Source organism: Elephas maximus, chromosome X (assembly GCF_024166365.1).
Source record: "Elephas maximus indicus isolate mEleMax1 chromosome X, mEleMax1 primary haplotype, whole genome shotgun sequence".
Classification (NCBI taxonomy): Eukaryota; Metazoa; Chordata; class Mammalia; order Proboscidea; family Elephantidae; genus Elephas; species Elephas maximus.
The window spans coordinates 95,582,036-95,606,522 of NC_064846.1; the positions used below are offsets into that span (position 1 = coordinate 95,582,036).

The 24,487-nt window shown below is 40.6% G+C and overlaps 1 long non-coding RNA gene and 1 pseudogene across 1 annotated transcript; one reads left to right on the forward strand and one right to left on the reverse strand.

Annotated features, from left to right (window-relative positions):
- The window catches only part of LOC126068749 (riboflavin kinase-like), a 54,410-nt pseudogene extending 42,509 nt beyond the window's left edge, over positions 1-11,901 (reverse strand).
- An 886-nt stretch (positions 11,902-12,787) lies between these two features.
- LOC126069700 (uncharacterized) lies at positions 12,788-19,061 on the forward strand. Its single transcript, XR_007516014.1, has 3 exons — positions 12,788-12,898; positions 18,570-18,693; positions 18,914-19,061. It is a non-coding gene; the product is annotated as an uncharacterized LOC126069700 (long non-coding RNA).
- The last annotated feature ends 5,426 nt before the right edge of the window (positions 19,062-24,487 follow it).

Below are 24,487 nucleotides of genomic sequence, written 5' to 3' on the forward strand. Positions count from 1 at the left end.
CTCAGATTATTTGCTCAACATACGGATTGCATAAGTATGGTGAAAGGATACAACCCTGACATACACCTTTCCTGATTTTAAACCACGCAGTATTTCCTTGTTTTGTTCAAACGACTGCCTCTTGATCTATGTACAGGTTCCTCATGGGCACAATTAAGTGTTCTGGAATTCACATTGTTAGCAATGTTATCCATAATGTTACCAGGTGGAAACCCAAGGTTCGTGCTCAGCATGACTCATATTGGCCAATGAACTAGAGACGGAGGTGGGAGAACAGGAAAGGCACCTTTATTTTTTTGTACAAGGAAAGGAGTCAGCTGGAACTGCTGCTGCCAAGACTACTCACCAAGGGCAGGCAGGCCGGTTACTTTTAAAGGGGTTTACAAGTAGGGAGTTCATACAAATTACGTCAGCAACATTCTTAATCATGCTACGCAGGCGCAACAGGGCTTACATAAAAGCAGAATTCAAATGCAAAGCCTGGGGGGAGGAAGCCAAGCAAAGAAAATAGAATTTTTAATACAATACTGTGGGAGCTGTCTCAGTAAATTTGTTATGATCCACACAGTTGAATGACTTTGCATAGTCAATAAAACACAGGTAAACATCTTTATGGATCCATCTGACATCAGCAATGATATCCCTCACTCTATGTCTTCTTCTGAATCTGGCTTGAATTTCTGGCAGTTCTCCGTTGATGTACTGCTGCAGCCACTTTTAAATGATCTTTGGCAAAATTTTATTTGCCTGTGATATTAATGATATTGTTCACTGATTTCCACATTCTGTTGGATCACCTTTCTTGGGAATAGGCATAAATATGGATCTCTTCCAGTCAGTAGGCCAGGTAGCTGTCTTCCAAATTTCTTGGCATGAACGAGTGAGCACTTCCAGCGCTGCATCCGTTTGTGAAACATCTCAGTTAGTATTCCATCAGTTCCTGGAGCCTTGTTTTTCGCCAATGCCTTCAGTGCAGCTTGGACCTCTTGGTTCAGTACCGTCAGTTCTTGATCATATGCTACCTCCTGAAATGTTCAAAATTGACCAATTCTTTTTGGTACAGTAACTCTGTATTCCTTCCATCTTCTTTTGATGCTTCCTGCATCATTTAATATTTTCCTTATAGACTCCTTCAGTATTGCAACTCAAGTCTTGAATTTTTTCTTCAGTTCTTTCAGCTTGCGAAATGCTGAACGTGTTCTTCCCTTTTGGTTTTCTAACTTCAGGTCTTTGCATATGTCATTATAATACTTTGTCTTCTCCAATAGCCATTTGAAATCTTCTGTTAGGCTCGTTTACTTCTTCATTTCTTCCTTTTACTTGAGCTACTCGAAGTTCAAGAGCAAGTATCAGAGTCTCTTCTGACATCCATTTGGGTCTCTTCTTTTTTCCCTGACTTTTTAATGACCTCTTGCTTTCTTCATGTATGATGTCCTTGATGTCATCCCACAACTTGTCTGGTCTTCGGTCATTAGTGTTCAATGTGTCAAATCTATTCTTGAGATGGTGGGATATACTTGAGGTCATACTCTGGCTTTCATGGGCTTGTTCTAATTTTCTTCAGCTTCAACTTGAACTTGCATATGAGCAAATGATGATCTGTTCCACAGTTGACCCCTGGCCTTGTTCTGACTGATTATATTGAACTTTTCCATCATCTCTTTACACAGATTTGATTCCTGCGTATTCCATCCGGCAAGGTCCACATGTATAGTTGCTGTTTATGTTGTTGAAAAAGGGTATTTGCGATGAAGTCTTTGGTCTTGCAAAATTCTATCATGGGATCTTCAGCATCATTTCTATCACCAAGGGCATATTTTCCAACTACCGATCCTTCTTTGTTTCCAACTTTCACATTATAATCACCAGTAATTATCAGTGCATCCTGATTGCATGTTTGATCAATTTCAGACTGTAGAAATTGGTAAAAATCTTCAATTTTTCATCTTTGCCCCTAGTGGCTGATGTGTAAATTTGAATAATAGTCATATTATTCAAATAAGGTATGGATATTATCCTATCACTGATAGCATTGTACTTCAGGATAGATCTTGAAATGCCCTTTTTGACAATGAATACAACACCATTCCTCTTCAAGTTGTCATTCCCGGCAAAATAGAGCATATGATTGATTCAAAATGGCCAATACCAGTCCAATTTCAGCTCACTAACACCTAGGATATCAATCTTTATGCGTTCCATCTCATTTTTTACAATTTCCAATTTTCCTAGGTTCGTACTTCATGTATTACACGTTCCAATTATTAATGATTATTTGCAGAAACATGTGGATGCTTGCACTAAAAATGGATCCAATATTTTTTGGGGGGTAATTTGTCAATGTGTAATAAAGGCTATAACAATGATCAGTCCTCTAATTCAGCAAGACTACTTCTAGGACTTTATTCTAAAAGGAATAATTTAGTATAGGAAAAAAGTGATTTGTACATAATGTTTATAGAAATGTTATTCACTAGACTATTTTAGATATAAAGAAAAAAAAAATTTTCTTTATAAGAATAAATCAAACATGGATCCTGTCCCTAAAGAGCTTGTGATTTAAGGAAGGGATAGTTAAGTGCAGAATATTTGGGAAAGAATTGGACTACATGTTCTCTAAATTTCTTTCCAGCACTTAAATTCAGTTATTCTATTATTTCTACTCTGTTCTATTGAAGCTGGAGTGGGTTCCCTTGATTCTTTCCCCAACAGTGGCAAGCTGTTCACTATCCCCCATAGTACAATCTAGTGCATACATAAAAAGTCAAGGAACACACAAACTAGTATGAAATCATAGAGGGTAACTTATTACATATGGAGGGAGTGTGGGAAAGCATCACTCAGTAAGTCTCATTTAGTTAGGATTTAAAGATTAAATACTTTGACAGGTTAGAGAAGTCTGTGGATTATTGAGAAATAAATCATACTCTAGTGATTGTTGTTATGATGGATGTCTTAGTTATCTAGTGCTGCTATAACAGAAATACCACAGGTGGGAGGCTTTAACAAGGAAAATTTATTCTCTCACAGTCTAGGAGGCTAGAAGTCCAAATTCATGGTGCCAGCTCCAGGGGAAGGCTTTCTCTCTCTGTCAGTTCTGGGGAAGGTCCTTGTCATCAATTTTCCCCTGGCCTAGGAGCTCCTCAGCACAGGAACCCCAGGTCCAAAGGACACACGCCTCTGGCTCTTCTTGCTTGGTGGTAATGAGGTATCTCTGTCTCTCTGCTTGCTTCTCTTTTGTATCTCAAAAGAAATTGACTCAAGATACAGCCTAATTTTGTTGATTGAGTCCTGCCTCATTAAGATAATTGTCTCTAATCCTGCCTTATTAACATCATAGAGGTAAGATTTACAACACATAGAAAAATCACATCAGATGACAAACTGGTGGGCAATCACACAATACTGGGAATCATGGCCTAGCTAAACTGACACACATTTTTGGGGGGAAACAATCCAATTCATAAAATTCCACCCCTTGGCCCCTCAAAATTCATGTCCTTGCCACATGTAAAACACATTCACCCCTTCTTATTATAGCAAAAGTCTTAAATCAACTCCAAGTCCAAAATCCAAAAATTCCTCTTCATCTGTGAAATCTAGAAGACAAGTTATCTGCTTCCAAAGTAAAATAGTGGAACAGGCACAAGCTAGATATTTCCATTAGAAATGGGAGGAATTGGAGGGAAAGAAGGGATAACAGGCACCAAGCAAGTCAGCAGAACACATTACAGTAGCTCTCAAAGCTTGAAAATAATCCTCTGTTCTCTGAGACTATTTAGGTAGTGGCCCTGCCAATCAGACTCTGGGTGTTAGCCACACTCTCTGGACTCTAGGTGGAAGCCCCTCAGCCCTAGGCTTCAGTTCCAACCATCCAGACCCACTGGAATGGCAACTCTGCTGCCTCAGATTTGGGCGGCCCCATTCTCCTAGTCCATTTGTATGATGACTCCATTCCCTCAGCCCAGGCAGGCCCTGTTCTTCTGCCATTTGGGCATGACAGCCCCACCCCCTCAGCTTTGGGCAGCATCTAGCACCATCCCACTGGCACTCATGAAAGGCAACCCCACACTCCAGAATTGAGTTGGTGAAAATCTGCCTGTTTGAAACTGAGGAGGCTGTGGCCCCACCCTCAGAAACTCCAGAGGCCATGGCTCTACCATTCGAGACCCCTGAGGTCATGGCCATATTCTTTGAGACTGAAGCGGCTTAGCTTCCTGTGCTCTTTTTCTCTTCAGCTTTTGCTTCGTGGTTTCTTGGCCTTTTGGCCACTTGTGCCTCACCACCTATGTCTGTCCTGCTCGGGCAAGTGTTTCTAAGCTGTTTCACTCCTCTGGTAAGTGCCTGGAGGCACCCCACTCTGCCAGTAAACTTTGGCCAGAAGGCACTCAGCTCCCTTGCTCTGAGAGTCTGCAAGTCTGGCTCCACTGATAAGTGCCTGGAGGCACTCCTCTCCACCAGGAAGGCTCCTGCCAAAGGCATTCAGCTCTTTCGCTCTGTGGGTTGGCTCTAGCACTGTCTCGTGCTGGTCTCCTGGTTCTGCTTCTGCCATTTCTTTGCGGCTGCACATTCTCTGCTGCTTCTCACTGCCTGCTCTGTCTCCAGTGTAACAGCTCTCCTCACTTCTTTCTGAGTCCTCGATAGCATTGTGTTTGATGTCCATAATTCCACCAACAATCTCCTTAAAGCAATCTAGATTTTTACTATTGGGCATTTTAAAACTCTTCCAGCCTCTACCTATTCAGTTTCCAAACTCCTTCCAAATTTTAGGTATCTGTTAGAGCAGCACCCCATTCCCAGTACCAAATTATGTCTAAATATCTAGTGCTGCTATAACAGAAATACCACGAGTGTGTCTTTAACAAAGATAAATTTATTCTCTCACAGTCTAGGAGGCCAGAATTTCGAATTCAGGGTGCTAGCTCCAGGGGAAGGCTTTTGATCTCTCTCGGCTCTAGGGAAAGGTCCTTGTGATGTATCAGTCTTCCCTTGGTCTGGAAGCATCTCAGCCCAGGAACCTCAGGTCCAAAGGACACTCTCTGCTCCTGGCGCTGCTTTCTTGGTGGTATGAGGTCCCACTCTCTGCTTGCTTCCCTTTCCTTTTTATCTCTTGAGAGATACAAAGTGATGCCGGCCACACCCCAGGGAAACTGCCTTTACATTGGATCTTTCCCTGGCCTAGGAGTTTCTCAGTGCAGGGACCCTGGGTCCAAAGGACGCCAGCTCCTGACTCTTCTTGCTTGGTGGTAATGAGGTCTCACTCTCTCTTTACTTGCTTCTCTCTTTTATATCTCAAAAGAGATTCACTCCAGACAAAACTTAATCTTGTGAATTGAGTCCTGCCTCATTAACATAACTGCCTCTAATTCAGCCCCATTGACATCATAGAGGAAGGATTTACAAGACATAGGAAAGCACGTCAGATGACAAAATGGTGGATAATCACACAATACTGGGGATCATGGCCTAGGCAAGTTGACACACGTTTTGGGGGGACACAATTTAATCCATAACAATGGTTTTCAGAACACATAGGATTATTGCTTCTCAATGGTCTAATGAAGTGATTCACTATATAAATAAAAAATAATATCTTGTGGAAATTTAAATTATATGAAGTTAAAAATACATTACAATAATAATGCAAAAAGCACAAGAAAGTAAAGGTATTAATGGGGTATAGGATACTAACGTTATCAGTAAAGTAGTAAACGTATTAACTGGTTTAGACTGTAATAAATAAAAACAGTGGGTTATAAATTTTAGAGTAACCACTAAAGGAATAGTATAACTAACAAGGTACTAGAGGGAAAATTCTAAATAATAGAAATATTTGATCAATTTAAAAGGTGGCGTGAAAAGAGAAAAAAGGAACAAAAAGAGATGTGTCAAATAAAAAAGCAAAAATGATGATGGGAAATATAGGCCATAATATAGCAGTGATAAGATTAAAATTAAGTAAAATAAATATCCCAGTTAAAAGACAAACATTGTCAGTTTGGATAATAAATAAATAATACCAAAGGAAATCCAACTGCATGCTGTTTACATGGCCTTTATCTTGAATATAAGGAAACAGAAAGGTTGAAAGTGAAAAGATGGAATAAGATAAGCCACACAAACACTAACCGAAACAAAATTAGTGTACATATACTTATTTGACTCTGCTTTGAGAAGGCAGCTCCCCAGTCATATTAAAATATGACTTCCAACCTGAGGGGTTTATCTTCCAGCATTGTATCAAACAATGTTCCGCTGCTATATATAAGGTTTTCACTGTCCAGTTTTTTAAGAAGTACATCACCAGGTCCCTCTTCCTAATCTTAGTCTGGAAGCTCCACTGAAACCTGTCCACCATGGGTAACTCTGCTGCATCACAGCAACATGCAAGCCACCACAGTATGACAAACTGCCAGACAAATGGTGGAACCAACTTCATGGCACCTGACAACAACATACTTATATGGGAAAAAATAGAATTTAGGGGTGAAATTAATTGAGATAAGAAGAGAGATTAGAAAATGATAAGAGGGTCAATCCACAACAAAGATAAATATCACAATTCTAAATCATTAGGAACACAACTAAATAGCATTAAAAGATACAAAGTAAAATTGGACAGAACTAAAAGGAGACACACAAAATCACTTTGGGAGGCTTTCACACGGTTCTGTCAATATCTGATAGAAGAAAAAAAGCAAAAAAAAATTGTAAAGCTTATGTGAACAACAAATTTAACAAACTGTACCTAATTGACATACATAGAACACTGCATAGGACAATGAGACAATACAGATTCTTTTCAAGTGCAAATGAAAAATCATCAAAATTGAACATATGAAAAACTTTTGGAATCAAGTAGCGGTGATGGTTGCTGTATTGTATATTAAATGGCCACTAACAGTCTTTTAAGACCCCAGACACTACTCACCAAAGTAGAACATAGGACATTTTCTTTACAAACTTTGTTATGCCAGTGGAGCTAGATGTTCCCCAAGATCATGGTCCTCGCAGCCCCCAGCCCAGTAATTCGATCCCTCAGGGAATTTGGATGTGTCTATGCGATGACCCTGTCTTGTACGACTTGTGCTGGCTTCCCCAGTATTGTGTACACTCTCACCCTTCACCAAAGTTACCACTTATCTATCGTCTATTTAATGTTTTTCCATCCCCACCCCTCCCCTCACTCATAACCATCAAAGATTGTTTCTTTTTGTGTGTAAACCTTTTATGAGTTTTTACAGTAGTGGTCTCATACAATATTTGTCCTTTTGTGATTGACTTATTTCACTCAGCATAAAGCCCTCATGATTTATCTGTGTTGTGAGATGCTTTGCAGATTCATCGTTGTTCTTTATTATTGCATAGTACTCCATTGTGTGTAGGTACCATAGTTTGTTTATCCATTCATCTGTTGAATGGGCATCTGGGTTGTTTCCACCTTTTTGCTGTTGTGAGCCATGCTACAATGAACACGGGTGTGCATATGTCTATTCGTGTGGCAGCTCTTATTTCTCTAGGATATATTTCAAGGAGTGTGATTGCTGGATCATATGGCATTTCTATTTCTAGCTTTTTAAGGAAGTGCTGTATCATTTTCCAATGTGGCTGTACCATTTTGCATTCCCACTAGCAGTGCATAAGAGTTCCGATCTCCCCGCAGTCTATCCAACACTTGTTATTTTCTGTTTTTTTGATTCCTGCCAGTAATGCAAGGTGAGATGGTATCTTGTTGTCATTTCGATTTGCATTTCTCTAATGACTGGTGATCGTGAGCATTTCTTCATTTATCTGTTAGCTGCTTGAATGTCTTCTTTGGTGAAGTGTCTGTTCATTTCCTTTGCCCATTTTTTAATTGGATTATTTGTCTTTTGTTGTAGAGGTGTTGGATTTTCCTATAGATTTCAGAGATTAGACCCTTGTCAGATTTGTAATAGCCAAAGATTTTTTCCCAGTCTGTAGGTTGTCTTTTTACTCTGTTGGTGAACCCTTTTGATGAACATTAAGTGTTTAATTATTAGAAGATCCCAGTTATCTAGCTTATCTTCTGGAGTTTGTGTGTTGTTAGTTATGGTTTGTATTCTGTTAATGCCGTGTATTAGGGCCTCTAGTGTTGATCCTATTTTTTCTTCTGTGAACTTTATAGTTTTGGGTTTTATACTTAGGTCTTTGATTATTTTGAGTTAGTTTTTGTGTATGGTGTGAGATATGGGTCCTGTTTCATTTTTTTGCAGATGGACATCCAGTTTTGCCAGAACCATTTGTTAAAAAGACTGTCTTTCCCCATGTGATGGACTTTGGACCCTCGTCAAAGACCTTGTGACCGTAGATGAATGGATTTACATCTGGGTTCTCAATTCTGTTCCATTGGTCAGTATATCTGTCATGGTAACAGTACCAGGCTGTTTTGACTACCATAGCTGTTTAGTAGGTTCTAAGGTCAGGCATGAGTCGGAATCAACTCGACGGCACTGGGTTTGGTAAGGTCAGGTATTGCAAGTCCTCCTACTTATTTTTCTTAATAGTGATTTACTTATCCAGGGCCTCTTCCCTTTCCATATTAAGTTAATGATTAGTTTTCCCACCTCTTTAAAGACAGTTCTTGGTATTTGGATAGGAATTGCATCATATCTGTAGATTGGTTTGGGTAGAATTGTCATTTTCACAATGAAGAATCTGCCTATCCATGAGCATGGTATGTTTTTCCATTTTTGTAGGTCTCTTTTGGTTTCTTGCGGTAGTGTTTTGTAGTTTTCTTTGTATAGGTCTTTTACATCCCTGGTTAGGTTTATTCCTAAACATTTTTTTAGGGGCTATTATGAATGGTATTGTTTTCATGATTTCCTTTTCATCATTCTCTTTATTGGTGTATAGGAATCCAACTGATTTTTGTATGTTTATCTTGTATCCTGCTACACTGCTGAATCTTTCTATTAGTTCAAGTAGTTTTCTCGTGGAGTCTTTTGGGTTTTCTATGTATAGTATCATATCATCCACAAATAGAGACAGTTTTACTTCTTCCTTAGCAATTTAGATGCCCTTTATTTCATTTTCTTGCCTTATTCCTCTAGCTAGGACTTCCAGCACAATGTTAAATAGGAGTGGTGATAAAGGGCATCCTTGTCTGGTTCCTGTTCTCAAAGGAAATGTTTTCAGCCTCTCTCCATTAACAATGATGTTGGCCGTTGGTTTTAGATGCCCTTTATTATGTTGAGGAATTTCCCTTCTATACCTATTTTATTGAGAGTTTTTATCAAGAATGGGTGTTGGACTTTGTTGAATGCCTTTTCTGTGTCGATGGAGATGATCATGTGATTCTTTTATTTATGTGGTGGATTATGTTGATAACTTTCTAATGTTGAACCATCCTTGCATGCCTGGTATGAATCCTACTTGGTGGTGGTATGTTATTTTTTTGATATGATGCTGAATTCTATTGACTAGAATTTTGTTGAGAATTTTTGCATCTATGTTCATGAAAGATATTGGTCTGCAATTTTCTTTTTTTGTAATGTCTTTGCCTAGTTTTGTTATTAGGGTTATGCTGGCTTCATAGAATGAATTCAGGAGTATCCCTTCCTTTTCTATTTTCTGAAATAGTTTGAATAGTACTGGTGTAAGCTCTTCTCAGAATGCTTGGTAGAATTCTCCAGTGAAGCCATCTGGGCCGGGGCTTTTTATTGTTGGGTTTTGTTGTTTTTTTTTTTACCTTGTCAGTCTCTTCTCTTGTTATGTGTCTGTTCAGATTTTCAACATCATTTTGTGTTAGTTTGGGTAGGTAGTGTGTCTTTAGAAATTTGTGCATTTCCTCTAGGTTTTCAAATTTGTTGGAGTATAGTTTTTCATAATACTCTGTTATAATACTTTTTATTTCAGTTGAGTCTGTTGTAACGTCCTCTATTTCATTCCTTATTTGGGTCATTTGTGTTCTCTCCTGTTTTTCTTTTGTTGAATTGGCCAGTGGTTTGTTGATTTTGTTGATCTTTTCAAAGAACCAATTTTTGGTTTTGTTGATTCTTTCTATTTTTTTTATTCTCTATTTCATTTATTTCTGCTCTAATCTTTATTATTTCCTTTCTTCTCGTGGCTGTGGGCTTCTTTTGTTGTTCTCTTTCTATTTGTTCAGTTGTGTAGCTAATGGTTTGATTTTGTCCCTTTTTCTTTTTTGATGTTTCCATCTATTGCTATAAATTGACCTCTGAGCACTGCTTTTGGTGTGTCCCAAAGGTTTTGGTATAATGTGTTTTCATTCTCATTTGATTCTAGGAATTTTTTCATTCCATCTTTGATTTTTAGTATTATCCAGTGGTTTTTAAGCAGGATGTTATTCAGTTTCCATGTAATCGATTTTTTCCCTTGTTATTCCTGTTGTTAATTTCTACTATGATGGCATATGATCAGAGAAGATACTTTGTATTATCTCAATGTTTTGGATTTTGTTGAGGTTGCTGTCTGGCTTAATATGTGGTCTATTCTGGAGAGATTTTCCATGTGCTTTGGAAAAGAATGTGTACTTTGCAACTGTTGGGTGGAGTGTTTTATATATGTCTATGAGGTCAAGTTGGCTGATTGTGCCCTTTAGCTCTTCTGTATGTTTATTGAGTTTCTTTCTGGAGATTCTGTCCTTTACCGAGAGTGGTGTGTTGAAGTATCCTATTATTATCGTGGAACTGTCTATTTCTCAGTAGGTGGTGGGAGATCAAGGGGTCTCAGTGCGTGTGGGGCTGGCCTGCAGGAACTGGCTGAGTGTAGGATGGCCAATGCTGCAGCCAGGTGGTCACTGAGTGTTGACACAAGGTGTGCCTGCTTATCATTGGAGTCTCCACCTAGTAGTCACTGGTGATGAAATATGCCTGCCAAGACATGCCAGGTGGTCACTGGAAGAATGTACAGGGATGTGTCTGCTAGTTGCTGGGCTAGGGTGTGGGGCACACTTGTTGGTTGCTGGGCAGTGACTCCGGGTGTGTTTCCGGTTACTGTGTGGGCTCAGGGGGGGGGATAGCACTGGTCACTGGGCAGCTGATATGTGGGCATCCCTGCTGGTTACCAGGCTGCAGGAATGCTCTTGCCAGTCATCATGCAGTGGGCTTGCTCTTGGTGGTCACCAGGCTGCAGGTACACTGGTATTGGTTGCCCAGCTATGGATGCACTCACTGCAGTTACCGAGCTGCAGGTATATAGCCAGGGAGCTGATGTGCTCCCACCAGTCACCAGGCAGCAGGCTCTCTCCCACTGGTCGCCAACTACAGGCATGCTCCCACTGGTCACTGGGAAATGGGCACACTCTCACCAATCATCGGTGTGCAGGTGCACTTCTGCTGGTCACTAGTCAGTAGGTGTCCTCCCATGGTTGCCAAATTGCAGGCACATTCCTGCTAGTCACCAGGAAACAGGTGCCCTCCCACCAGTCCCTGGGCTGCAGACACTCTCCCGCTGGTCCCTAGACAGTGGACAGTGGGTGCTGGCTTGCCCCTGCATGTCATGGCTTGGGGAGCTCTCCTGCCTGGCTGCCCAAAGTGACTGGGGCCCAGTTTGTTTAAACGTGTGGCGTGGCACACAGATGCTGGCTGGTTTGGGGGCCTCTAGTTGCTACTCTGCAGTTTCACTATTCAGTGGTGTTTCCCAGCCAAATGATCAGGCTCTGCTGCTGGTGAGTGGACCCTTCTCCAGTTCCTGTCACCCTCTTTTCTCTGTGGTCAACAGGATCACTGGAGGTCCTGCCCTATCTTCCTGCTCTTTCCCTTTTTAGACCCAGCTTGTGTCCCACTCACCTTGTTTCATTCCAGGTTTGTTTGCATAGTACCTCTTTCTCCTGTCATGAGAGGACAGGAATGCTGCCCGCTTTGTCCCAAGATGGCCACGTTGTACCAGGCCAGGTGGCAAGGCACTGAGGGTCTGCATCTCTCCACATCAGCTGTTTTCTTTCTGTCCCTCTTTCCACTTGGAGCTCAGTCTAATTCCTCGTCCTTCTGTTTGATGATCAGGGTTCCAAGGTTGCCATCTGTATCTGTTTCACTTGGTTTCTTGGGTCTTTGATGTAGAGAGACATTCTGGTGCATTAGCCCAAGTCTCCATCTTGGGATCCTCCTCAGTAATCACTGAATTTTTAAAAATTAAGCCAGGCCCTAGCTTTCAGGAATTGAAGATGGAAATTTAGTGTTTTGGTCATTTGTCATATTCGAGTCCTAAAATAAACTTTGATTGTTACATGCATATATTTGGATGTGGCCATGAGGAAGCAGGTAATCAGACCAGGGCAAGGATGGGGAGGATATAGCTAAAATGATTCAGGTTTATTGGCTCAGAGTTTAACCTTTTTGGAGGGAAATGACAATTCTTACTAAGCATGGAACAGAGGACCTCTGAAGAAAAGAGAAATGTTTTAGTTACTTTTATGGAAAAAGAAAAATGACACACCTCTCAAGATGTTTTCTCCATGGAAAAGAGAAAGAACGAAGTATTCTTTTACTATTCTTTTAGTAAAGAATAAAAAAAAAAGAATACTATCATAGAAATTACAGCATTCATCTTGAATTCATCATGTTCAACTGTTAAGTGTACTTTAACCCTCTTCTCAGATAATGCAAAGATTCCAGAACTCTTTAACTGCATTTATATTACCTACAACTTATATATTGTTGTTACTATGTTAATATTTTATATATTTCAAACCCCAATACATTGTTATTGTTTTATACAGTAACTTTCATTTAGATTTACCCACATATTCATTATTTTCATTGCCCTTCCTTCCCAGAGCTGTGACCTTCAACCTGGGATCATTTTATTCCATGGAAGCAACAATCAAGAAATTAAACCACACATTGCACTGCAAGAATCTGCTGCAGAAGACCCCTTTGACGTTTTAAAAAGCAAAGATGTCACTTTGATGACTAAGGTATGCCTGACCTAATTTATGTTTTTTCTCAATTGCTTCATATGCATGCAAAACTGGATAATGAAGAAGGAAAACAAGATGATTGGATGCATTCAAATTGTGGTGCTGGTGAAGAATACTGAATATACCATGGACTGCCAAAAGAATGAACAAATCAGTCTTAGAAGAAGTACAGCCAGAATGCTCCTTAGAAATAATCATGGCAAGACTTCGACTTACTTTGGACACATCATCAGGAAAGATCAATTGCTGGAAAAGGCCCTCATGGTAGTCGAGTAGAGGGTCAGTGAAAACAAGGGAAATCCTCAATGAGATGGACTGATACAATCGCCACTACAATGGACTCAAACATACTAATGATCATGAAGATGGAACCCATAAAAAAAAACTCATTGCATCCAGTCAATTCTGACTCATAGCAACCCTATAAGACAGAGTAACACTGCCCAGATTGCCACATCTTTCTCCTGCAGAGTGGCTGGTGGATTCAAACCGCTGACCTTTCAGTGAGCAGCCAAGCACTTTAATCACTGAGCCACCGGGCCTCCTTGAAGATGGCACAACCCAGCAATGTTTTGTTCTGTTATACATAAGATCATCATGAGATGGAGTGAACTGAACAGCAACTAAAACAACAAATAACATACTTTATAGTGCGTCTGTTAATGACGCTGTCTTAGGCTGGGTTCTCTAGAAAAGCAAAACCAGTAAAGCGTATAAATATATGTATAGAGATTTATATCAAGGAAATGGCTCATGCGGTTGTAAAGGCTGGAATGTCCCAAGTCTGTGGGTCAGGGTAGAGGCTTCTCCCAATTCACATTGCCACAGGGACTGGCGAACCCAAAATCAGCAAGTCAGAGAGCAGGGCTCTTGCTCACAGGCTGCAAAGATCAATGAATTCCAAGATCGGCAGGCAAGACTGAAGGTAAGCTGCTAGCTCAAGTCCCAAGGACCAGAGGTCAGATGAACGGAACAAGTTGCAGGATCCAGCATGAGCAAAAAGCCCTCAAGCCTTGCCAGAATGTCTGCTTATATTTGATACAGGCCACACATCCAAGGAAACTCCCTTTCACCATCATGGGGGTGATCACATATCAAATCTCAACAGGGAAGTGATCACAACATTATTTGGCTGCCAAAACACGGAGAATTATGGCCCAGTCAAGTTGACACACAATCTTAACCATCACAGACACATTTTATTAGTTTTTGTTTGTCTGAAAATATCAGGAAAAAATAGGAAATATAATTCAGTCTTTTATTGACTCAAAGCTTGGCCTTTATTGGGAAAACAATGGCAACAAAGCATGGAATAGCTGATCTTAGAAGATTCACTAAAAGGAGTAACTTGCCATGGAAAGGAGAAATAATGAAAAACTGTCTTTCAGATGTATAAAAGGCAATGCTATTAAAGATGGTGACTAATACCTGCTGGTGAGAAGACCAATATAAACCATAAGATGTTATTGTTGGAAGAGGAACCATGGATCTTTTTATGCCTCCCTCTTTACCTCTTCACCTCTTCATTTTATGGATGATTAAATGAAAATTAATATTTTTTTAAGACCATCCACTGAGTTAGTGTTTGATCTTGGTCTAAAATTCAGGTCTCCTAACTTACAGCAATACTGTTAAGATAAGTAGAAGATTTTAGTAATAGCAAAGCACATTGTTAACTTAATTTTTTTTTTAATTAAAGAAATAGTAGTTTTCACAGGGGGCTTTCTGTTAGGGAGAAATGGAAGATATTGTAATCTTATTGCATTTCTAGATGAGCACCTCAGAAGCAACTGAAAGAGTGGAAAATTTTTAAGAAATTGCAGGTGGGAAACCAAAAACAAATATACATTAAAAAAAATGTAAAGTCTTTAAAATCCAAGAAGAATCGAATACCCTATGATATGCATGATTTCCCTCTTCTTACCATCCCTCCCTCCCCCCTGCCCCATCATGTTTGGCAATCCCTCTTCCACCAAATTTTCCCCTAACTGCTTGCATTCCCAATTCTGCTAGTCCATCATCCAGAATGAAGCATGTAGGTCTTAAATCTCCAGAAAATAGCCCAAACCAAAGGTTACACAGAAGAGGTTTTGTTGAGCATGTATTAACCTGATAAAATTTGGAGGAGAAGAAACAAAATTTGCTACTGACAGCTTCACTGAGGTATGACAAATGAGCTGTTCTTTTTTCTCAGTTATGGGGGTCTGGGAAACTAGATGTTATGGATTAAACTGTGACCTCCCAAAATATGTATTAAAGTCCTGGCTCCTGTATCTGTGGACGTGATTCTGCTTGGGAATAGGTATTTCATTTTATGTTAATAATGTCATACCAGAGTAGGGTGAATTCTAAACCTAATCACTTAATGAGTTATAAAACCAGCAGAAAAGACATAGATACACACAGAGACAGATGCCAAGGATGCTAAGGAATGCCAAGGAACTCCCAGGTTTATTGACAAGAAAGGACTGTCCCCTAGAGCTGATGCCCTGATTTAGACTTCTGACCTCCAAAACTGTGAGAAAGTAAATTTTTGTTCTTTAGAGCCACCCACTTATCATCTATTTGTTATGGCAGCATTAGGTTACTAAGACAATAGTGGAACACCACTATATAGGATGTGGATAATAGAAGACTCAAGAGTAATGTTCTTAATATTGTTTATTGGGGTGAAATTCCTATAAAACTAACCATTTTCTGGTGTAATTTATACATTCACTATGATGTGCAACCACCACCTCATTCTAGTTCCAAAACATTTCATCACCCCAAAAGTGAATCATATACCCATTAATCAGTTACTCTCCATTCCTTCCTGTCAACTGCCAGTCTCCTTTCTGTCTCAATGGATTTACCTTTCCTGAATATTTCATATAAATGGAATAATAAAATATGTGACTTCTTTTACTGCGCCTAGATTCTTTTATTTAGCAATCCAAATTGCAACATGTATCAGGACTTCTTTTATTTCACATAATCTTTTTAAGGTTCATCCACATTGCTGTATATATTAGTACTTCATTCCTTTTTATGGCTGAATAGTATTCCAGCGGTTAAGAGCTCGGCTGCTGACCAAAAGAACAGCAGTTCAAATCTACCAGCTACTCCTTGGAAACTCTATGGGGCAGTTCTGCTCTCTCTTATAGGGTCGCTATGAGTTGGAATCGATTTGACGGCAATGGGTTTCTTTTTTGGGGGGATATGTGTGTGTGTGTGTGTGTGTGTGTATAAACACATTTTGTTTATCCATTAGTTGATAGACATTTAGGATGTTTCCACATTTTGGCTATTGTGAATAGTGCTGCTATGAATATGCATGTACATGTATTTGTTTGAGTCCCTGATGCCTTCAGTTCTTTTGGGTATGTATCTAGGAGTGGAATTACTGAGTCATATGGTAATTCAATGTTTAACTTTTTGAGGAACTGCCAAACTGTTTTGCATAGCAGCTTCACCCTTTAATATTTCCACCAGCAATTCACGAGGTTTATGAATTCTCCACATTGTCACCAACACTTACTATTTTCTGTTTTTTTTGTTTGTTTTTATATTAGCTATTCTAGTCGGTGCAAAATAGTCTTTCGTTATGGTTTTGATTTGTTGCTTTTTCCTAATGACTAGGGATGGTGAGCATCTTTTTACGTGCTTGTTATCTGTTTGTATATCTTTGAAGAAATACCTATTCAAGCCTTTTGCCCATTTTTAAATTGGTTTTTAATCTTTTTATTGTTGAGTTGTAAGAGTACTTTATATACTCTAGATAATAGACCTTTATCAGATATATGACTTGCTAATACTTTTTCCTAATGTAGGTTGTCTTTTCACATTCTTGACGATGTCCTTTGATATACAAAAGTCTTACATTTTGACGAAGTCCGATTTATGTATTTTTTCTTTTATTGCTCAGCTTTTGTTGCTGAGTCCATTGCCAAATGAAATGTCCTGAAAATTTACTCTTATGTTTTCATCTAAGAGTTTTATAGTTTTACCTCTTATAAATATATATATACATATAAATACATATATATATGTATTTGGAAACTCTGATGGCATACTAGTTAAGAACTAAGGCTGCTAACCAAAAGTTTGGCAGTTTGAATCCACCAGGCACTCCTTGGAAACCATATAGGGCAGTTCTAGTTTGTCCTATAGGGTCATTATGAGTCAGAATTGATTCATGGCAAAGGGGTTGGCTTTTTTTGGTTTTATTTATTTAATCAGTCTTTAATCTTTATATGGTATGAAGAGTCTACCTTCATTTTTTTTTTTTTGCACAATTAGCTGTAAATATTATTCTTTCCTCATTGAATGGATTTGGCACCTTTGGCAAAAATTTATTGACAATAGATGCATGGGTTTATTTCTGCACTCTCAGTTCTATTCCATTGACCTATATGTCTATCTTTATGCCAGTACCACACTGTTGATCACTGAAATTTCGTAGGAAGTTTTGAAATCAGAAAGTCTCAGTCCCCCAAATTTGTTCTTTTTAAAAAAAAAATTCATTAGGCTATTCTAAGTCCCTTGCAATTCCATATAAATTTTAGGATCACCTTATCCATTTCTGTATAAATGGCCATTATGATTTTGATAGAGATTACATTGGATCTGTAGATTGCTTTGTGTGGTATTGCCATCTTAACAATATTACATCTTTCAATCTTTAAATCACTTTTGTGTGGACTTTTTAGCCATTTTGCCAATTTTTTATTGGCTTTTAATGTTTTTGTTGTTGAGTTGTAAGAGTCCCTTATATAGTCTAGATAATAGTCTTATCAGATATATGATTTGCTAATACTTATAACTCCTACCGAAGTGATTGGGCAGGACTAGGTGATAGGGTAATTGTGGCCCACCAAAGGGATTGATCAGTTTTGCCATCCTGCTAGCTAGAGGTGAGCCATCTCAGAGGCGAGAGAGAGAGAGAAGATACCACCACCAGGGAAGAACAGCCAGGAGCCAGCATGTCCTTTGGACCAAGGATCACTTCATTGGGATCAGAGGCTGCCCTGGTGGAAGAACTATATCCTTGCTTGTTCCTGAGCCTGAATTGTAACCTGTTACTTCCCTAGTGAAACCCATAATCGTGAATATGATCTGTGAGTTCTGTGTGGCCATTACAATGAAGTATTGAACGCAGCAGAGAAGTAGAGAGTACCCTGGGAGGGACACTTGGTGTTAGAGTTGGTAAAGATGGTGGAGAGAGGAGTCATGTTTGACCTCCGCCTCATAGGAATCTGCCTTGGGCTGTTGGTCTTGGCTGTTCTTCCCCCTTGGGAAGTTAGATAAGGTCAGACACTGCCACCATGCTGTTGTTACAGTTGGTGTCAGAAGAAGCGGGATTCTTTACAATGGCTCCAGACTCTTGGAAGCATGGAGCCTTGTAAGAGAAAGAACAAAGTCGCTTGGGAAGTAAAAACTTTTGATTCTTAGGTGGCACTTTCGTTGTTGTTACGTGTGATTTAGAAAATAATATTGGAATCATTATTCTCTATCCTTGAGCATAGAGAATGTGACCCAGCTGGAGCTGGGCTCACAAGGACACATCAACTGGGCCCTGGGGTATAAAGACAATATAGCAAAGATAATCTTGGAAAATATTGTTTAAGGAGACTTTCACGTCAATAAGAACACAAAGACTTTCCATTCATCTTTTTCTATTATTTAGTGAACAGAAATTTGTTGGACCAATGAAGATCCTCCTGACTGTTGTTACTGAAACCTGCACCAATGATTGTTAAGCGGGACAATTCAAAATGTGAGATCACAGCTTCTAGCCAATCTGTGAAAAGGTGAAGTTTTCAATGGTTTTGCCCATTTTATAATGTTAATATAGACTGATGATTCTGTAATATTCTCTGGACTTGGGCAGGCAAGGCTGTGGCAGCATGCTTGTCCTTTTTCCCATTCTTACTTATTCTGTCCAACCTCTCAACTTTTGTCTTTTTGAATATATGCCGAATAAAACTTTATTTTTGCTTTACTAAACTTTGTTTTGTTTTCCCCATACAGCAGGTGTAATGGCGGAAAAGCTGCAGTTGAAGTGGCCTGGGCCGAAACCAGCCTAGATAAGCACGATGATTGATAGGGGGCCAGGGTCTTCTGGTTCCACCCTGCCAGAGGCCCAAGGCCATATTCATATGAATGAGAAAATAGTTAAGGGGTGGAGAAGATGCAACTGGAATGTTTTAAAAATGGTTATGTGTTTAAGATTATGTGTTTAACTGAATGTACTATGGATATTGAATGTTTCTCCTACCTACTGTTGTTGTAAAGCAGACCTGTATGTATGGTAGAAATGAATATTGGGTAGTAGAGAGTACAGAGAGCATGTAACTCTGCCTTAAGTCAATATTTGATTGGATATGCTAAAAGAGGACCTAGGATTTGCCCAAGAGAAACACACAGGCTGTTTGAATGCAGTAGCCCTGTGGATAGAGTGGGGGCTTAGGTCAAAAACCTGAGCCCCACCAGAATTTACATGTGAAAAGACATATTGAACCACCCAGAAATGCTGAGAGAACTGGAGATTTGCATTGAAGGCAAGACCTGCAGAAGGAAAAAAAAATGACTGTTTTTGCTCTTTGAATTTCAGGTAAGCAGTTGCTGTTGAATGTGTTGAGGCAGGAAAAGCCAGTGCTCATCAGATGGAAACCCCTTGCAGTTCTGGAAGTTAAGGGGAGCCAGCAAGTAGGCAGCTTGGTCTGCTTGTTTGTGGTGACCACCTGGGTCCACTCATGAGTGGAAGTGCAGCAATGAAGAGAAGGGTTGAGTTTGCACATGTTCTATTGGCACCCATTGACCTAGCCCACGGTGGCTAGGGATGAGAGAAATAAAGGGCTGGCTGGTCAGAAGTAGAACAGTTGTTGAACTCCTGAAGTTTATGGATAAAACCCATTGACCTAGCCCAAGGGGGCTAGGGATGAGAGTGTGTGAAGGGGCTGCCTGAAGGGTTGGGAGATGTGTGTGAACTCTCAAGCCTAAGGCTGCTACCCATTGTGACCTAGCTTTGATGGCTAGGGATGACCTGACCAGAACCCAACTGAATGAAGAGAAAGATGTTTGGCACCGTGAGCTGGTGTAGATTACTGAAATCTGATGGCTTGCTCTAGACTGGACTTTGCTTGTGAATGCAGATGCTCGAAGTTCCAACTTGAACAGAAGATTCTTCAAGACCAAGGAACATGCTTATCTCCTCAGAGTACTGGTTTGATAGTGCTTTAGGAAATAATATTGGAGTCATTACTCCCTGTCCTTGAGCGTAGAGAAAGTGACCCAGCTGGAGCTGGGCTCACAAGGACTCACAAGGACTCACAGGGACACATCAACTGGGCCCTGAGGTATAAAAACAATAAAACAAAACAAAACCCAGTGCCATTGAGTCAATTCCGACTCATAGCGACCCTATAGGACAGAGTAGAACTGCCCCATAGAGTTCCCAAAGAGCGCCTGGCAGATTCAAACTGCCAACCCTTTGGTGAACAGCCGTAGCACTTAACCACTATGCCACCAGGGTTTCCATAAAAACAATAGCTAAGATAATCTTGGAAAATATCTTTTAGGGAACCTTTCACATCAACAGAACACAGAAAACTTTCCACTCTTATCTTTTTCTGTTAACATTTTGTGAATAGAAATTTCTTGGACTAATGAAGACCCTCCTGACTGTTGTTACTGAAACCTGTACCAATGATTGTTGAGTGAGGCAATTCAAAATGTAGGATCACATTTTCTAGCTAATCTGTGAAAGGGTGAAGCTTTCGATGGTTTTGCCCATTTTGTAATGTTAATATATACTGATGACTCTGTAACGTTCCTTGGTCTTGGGCAGACATGGCTGAGGCAACATGCCTGTCTGTTTTCCCATTCTTACTTATTCTGTAATATTTCCTTGAACTCGGGTAGACATGGCTCTGGCAACATACTTGTCCACTTCCCACTTTTGCCTTTTTGAGTGTATGCTGAATAAAACTTACTTTTCACTTTACTAAACTTTGTGATTTTTTTTTACCCTACAACAATTGCTGTTGTTGGGTGCTGTTGTAACTGAACTAGGGTTCTTGTCTTGTCTTATTAGCTGATTGAAATAAGATGGATGCCATACCACCAGTTGCAAGGGAGAACAGAAAATGGAAATTTATTGTCTGCTCAGACAAGGAGCAACTGGTGTCTAGTGACCATAAGGCCACGTGCTCGCCGTCTAAGGGTGCTGGGGAGCTTTTTGTTTCCAATGGCATCGGGGGTTGGGTTTGGTACCCGGAACTCTCCACCCTTAGCCTTCCCATGCCCATACTTAGAGGTCCAGATATTAAGTCATCTTCTGTCGGATGTGTGTGTAGTGGGACCCCTCGCTTTTAAAATAGAATCAGGTGAAATCATGGGCTGGGAAATATCGTTCTTTCTGGTGACAGTCGGGTCTGGGGTGGTCTGAAGGACGTGATCTCTTTAATCTGTGCATGCTTCAAGGCATAGCTTGGACTGGTTCAGTGGATGGAGCCACTACCTGCTGCAACTTCCTGAAAAATGTTGCTCAAAACAAGCTTGTGGTTAGCAAGACAAAGAAAGGGGGAGGGGACGGGTGTTAATTGGGGTTTTCACCGTCAAGGCAGTTCTGACGCATAACAACCCTATTTACCACAGAAGGAAACACTGACCGGCCCTGTGCCATCCTTACAATCCTTGTTATGCTTGAGTCCATTGTTGCAGCCACTGTGTCAATCCATCCCCTTGAAGGTCTTCCTCTTTTTCACTGACCCTCTGCTTTACCAAGCATGATGTCTTTCTTCAGGGACTGATCCTGTAACCAAACAAGGGTTCTTGTCCTGTCCTATTAGCTGATCAAAATAAGATGGATGTAACACCACCAGTTGCAAGGGAAACAGAAACTGGAAATTTATTGTCTGCGCAGACAAGGAGCAATGCAGGATCTAGCCACCATAAGGCCACATGCTTGATGTCTGAGGGGGTTGGGAGCTTTTTATTTCCAGTGGCGTCTGGGGGTTGGGTTTGGTGCCTGGAACTCTCCGCCTTTTGCCCTACTATGTCCACATTTGGAGGTCCGGATATTGAATCATGTTGGTGATATTCAGGTCCAAGGACAGACTGAGGACACCGCTCTTATGGTCCTGCGCATGCACCAAAATCTTGGTTCACACATGTGCAGGATTCTGGCACCAAATTCAAAATGTGCTTAGGGCAGCAGCTTGGTTGGGCCAAACCGCAGTTAGAAGCTGTGGCTTGGCGGGCTATGAGGGGGGCAGGGAACCACGGCAGAGTGGGTGGGGGGGGAGGGAGTCTTGGTGGAGGCCTCAATCCCTCCTGACAACATGTCCAAAGTATTTAAAACACAGTCTTGCCATCCTTGCTTCTAAGGAGCATTCTTGTTGTGCTTCTACCAAGACGGATTTGTTCGTTCTTTTGGCAGTCCATGGTATATTCAATGTTCTTTGACAACACCACAATTCAAAGGTCTTCCTTATTCATTGTCCAGCTTTCACATGCATATGATGCAATGGTAAATACCATGGATTGGGTCAGGTACACCTTAGTCTTCAAGGTGACATCTTTGCTTTTCAACACCTTAAAGAGGTCACTTGCAGCAGATCTGCCCAATGCAATGCGTCTTTTGATTTCTTGACTGCTGCTTCCATGGGAAGCAATAGAGACGGTCAATTTAAATATTGGCTATCTAAAACGGGGGGGGGGGGAGTAAAGCATGAAGTGGCTGGCTTACACACTTTCGTGAGTGTGCTTACATTAAATGAGGAGGACAAAGGAGGATCCCCACTGAATAGATTCCTCTTTTCCTGATGGGCCGAGGGAACACAGGGCGGGGGAAGATGTTGATAGGATTATTTGATTCAGCTGTGAGTGTTGATTGCTAAAAAGGTTAATTGTGATTGTAAAAGCTGTAATTGTAGAAGCTGTAACTGTGAAAGAGTGGACTAAGCGGGAGGCACTGCTGGACTCCAGTACAATGGCTGAACCTAAAGTCTCTTAAAGGTTTGCTTATGCTGATACCTCATGAGTTCTGTGGGGCCACTGCAATGAATTATTGAACTCAGCAGAGAAGTATAGCGTGCTATAGGAGGGACAATTGGTATCACAGTTGGTAAAGATGGCAGACAGAGAATTCCTGTTTGACCTCCGCCTCATAGGAATCAGCCTTGGGCTGTTGATCTTGAGTCTCCTTCCCTCTTGCGAAGTTAGGGAAGGTCAGACACTGCTCCCACATTGTTTTTACACAATTCATGAAGCCTCCTTTGTCTTTCCATTTATTTGGGTCTTCTTTAACTTATTTCAGCAATTTTTTAGTTTTCTGTGTACAACTCTTTTACTTCCTTGGTTAATTTTTTTTTAAATAATTTTTATTGTGCTTTAAGTGAAAGTTTACAAATCAAGTCAGTCACTCACACAAAAACCCATATATACCTAGCTACACACTCCCAATTACTCTCCTGCTCCCTCCCTCCACTCCCTCTTTTTGTGTCCTTTTCGCCAGCTTCTAATCCCCTCCACCCTCTCATCTCCCCTCAAGGCAGGAGATGCCAACATAGCCTCAAGTGTCCACCTGATCCAAGAAGCTCACTCCTCACCAGCATCCCTCTCCAACCCACTGTCCAGTCCAATCCATGTCTGAGGAGTTGGCTTTGGGAATGGTTTCTGTCCTGGGGCAACAGAAGGTCTGGGGGCCATGACCACCGGGGTCCTTCCAGTCTCAGTCAGACCATAAAGTCTGGTCTTATGAGAATTTGGGGTCTGCATCTCACTGCTGTTCTGCTCCCTCAGGGGTTCTCTGTTGTGTTCCCTGTCAGGGCAGTCATCGGTTATAGCCAGGCACCATGTAGTTCTTCTGGTCTCAGGATGATGTAGTCTCTGGTTCATGTGGCCCTTTCTGTCTCTTTGGCTCGTAATCACCTTGTGTCCTTGGTGTTCTTCATTCTCCTTTGACGCAGGTGGGTTAAGACCAATTGATGCATCTTAATTTTTTTTAATGGCTGCTTGCTAGCGTTTAAGACCCCAGACGCCACTCTTCAAAGTGGGATGCAGAATGTTTTCTTAATAGATTTTATTATGCCAATTGACTTAGATGTCCCCTGAAACCATGGTCCCCAGACCCCTGCCCCGGCTATGCTGGCCTTCGAAGCATTCAGGAAACTTCTTTGCTTTTGGTTTAGTCCAATTTTGCTGACCTCCCCTGTACTGTGTGCTGTCTTTCCCTTCACCTATCTACTATCTAATTAGTGAATACTCCTCTCCAGCCCTCCCTCCCTCCCCCCTCTCGTAACCACAAAAGAAAGTTTTCTTCTCAGTTTAAACTATTTCTGAAGTTCTTATAATAGTGGTCTTATACAATATTTGTCCTTTTGCAACTGACTAATTTCACTCAGCATAATGCCTTCCAGGTTCCTCCATGTTATGAAATGTTTCACAGATTCCTCACTGTTCTTTATCGATGCGTAGTGTTCCACTGTGTGAATATATCATATTTACCCATTCATCTGTTGATGGGCACCTTGGTTGCTTCCATGTTTTTGCTATTGTAAACAGTGCTGCAATAAACACGGGTGTGCATACATCTGTTCC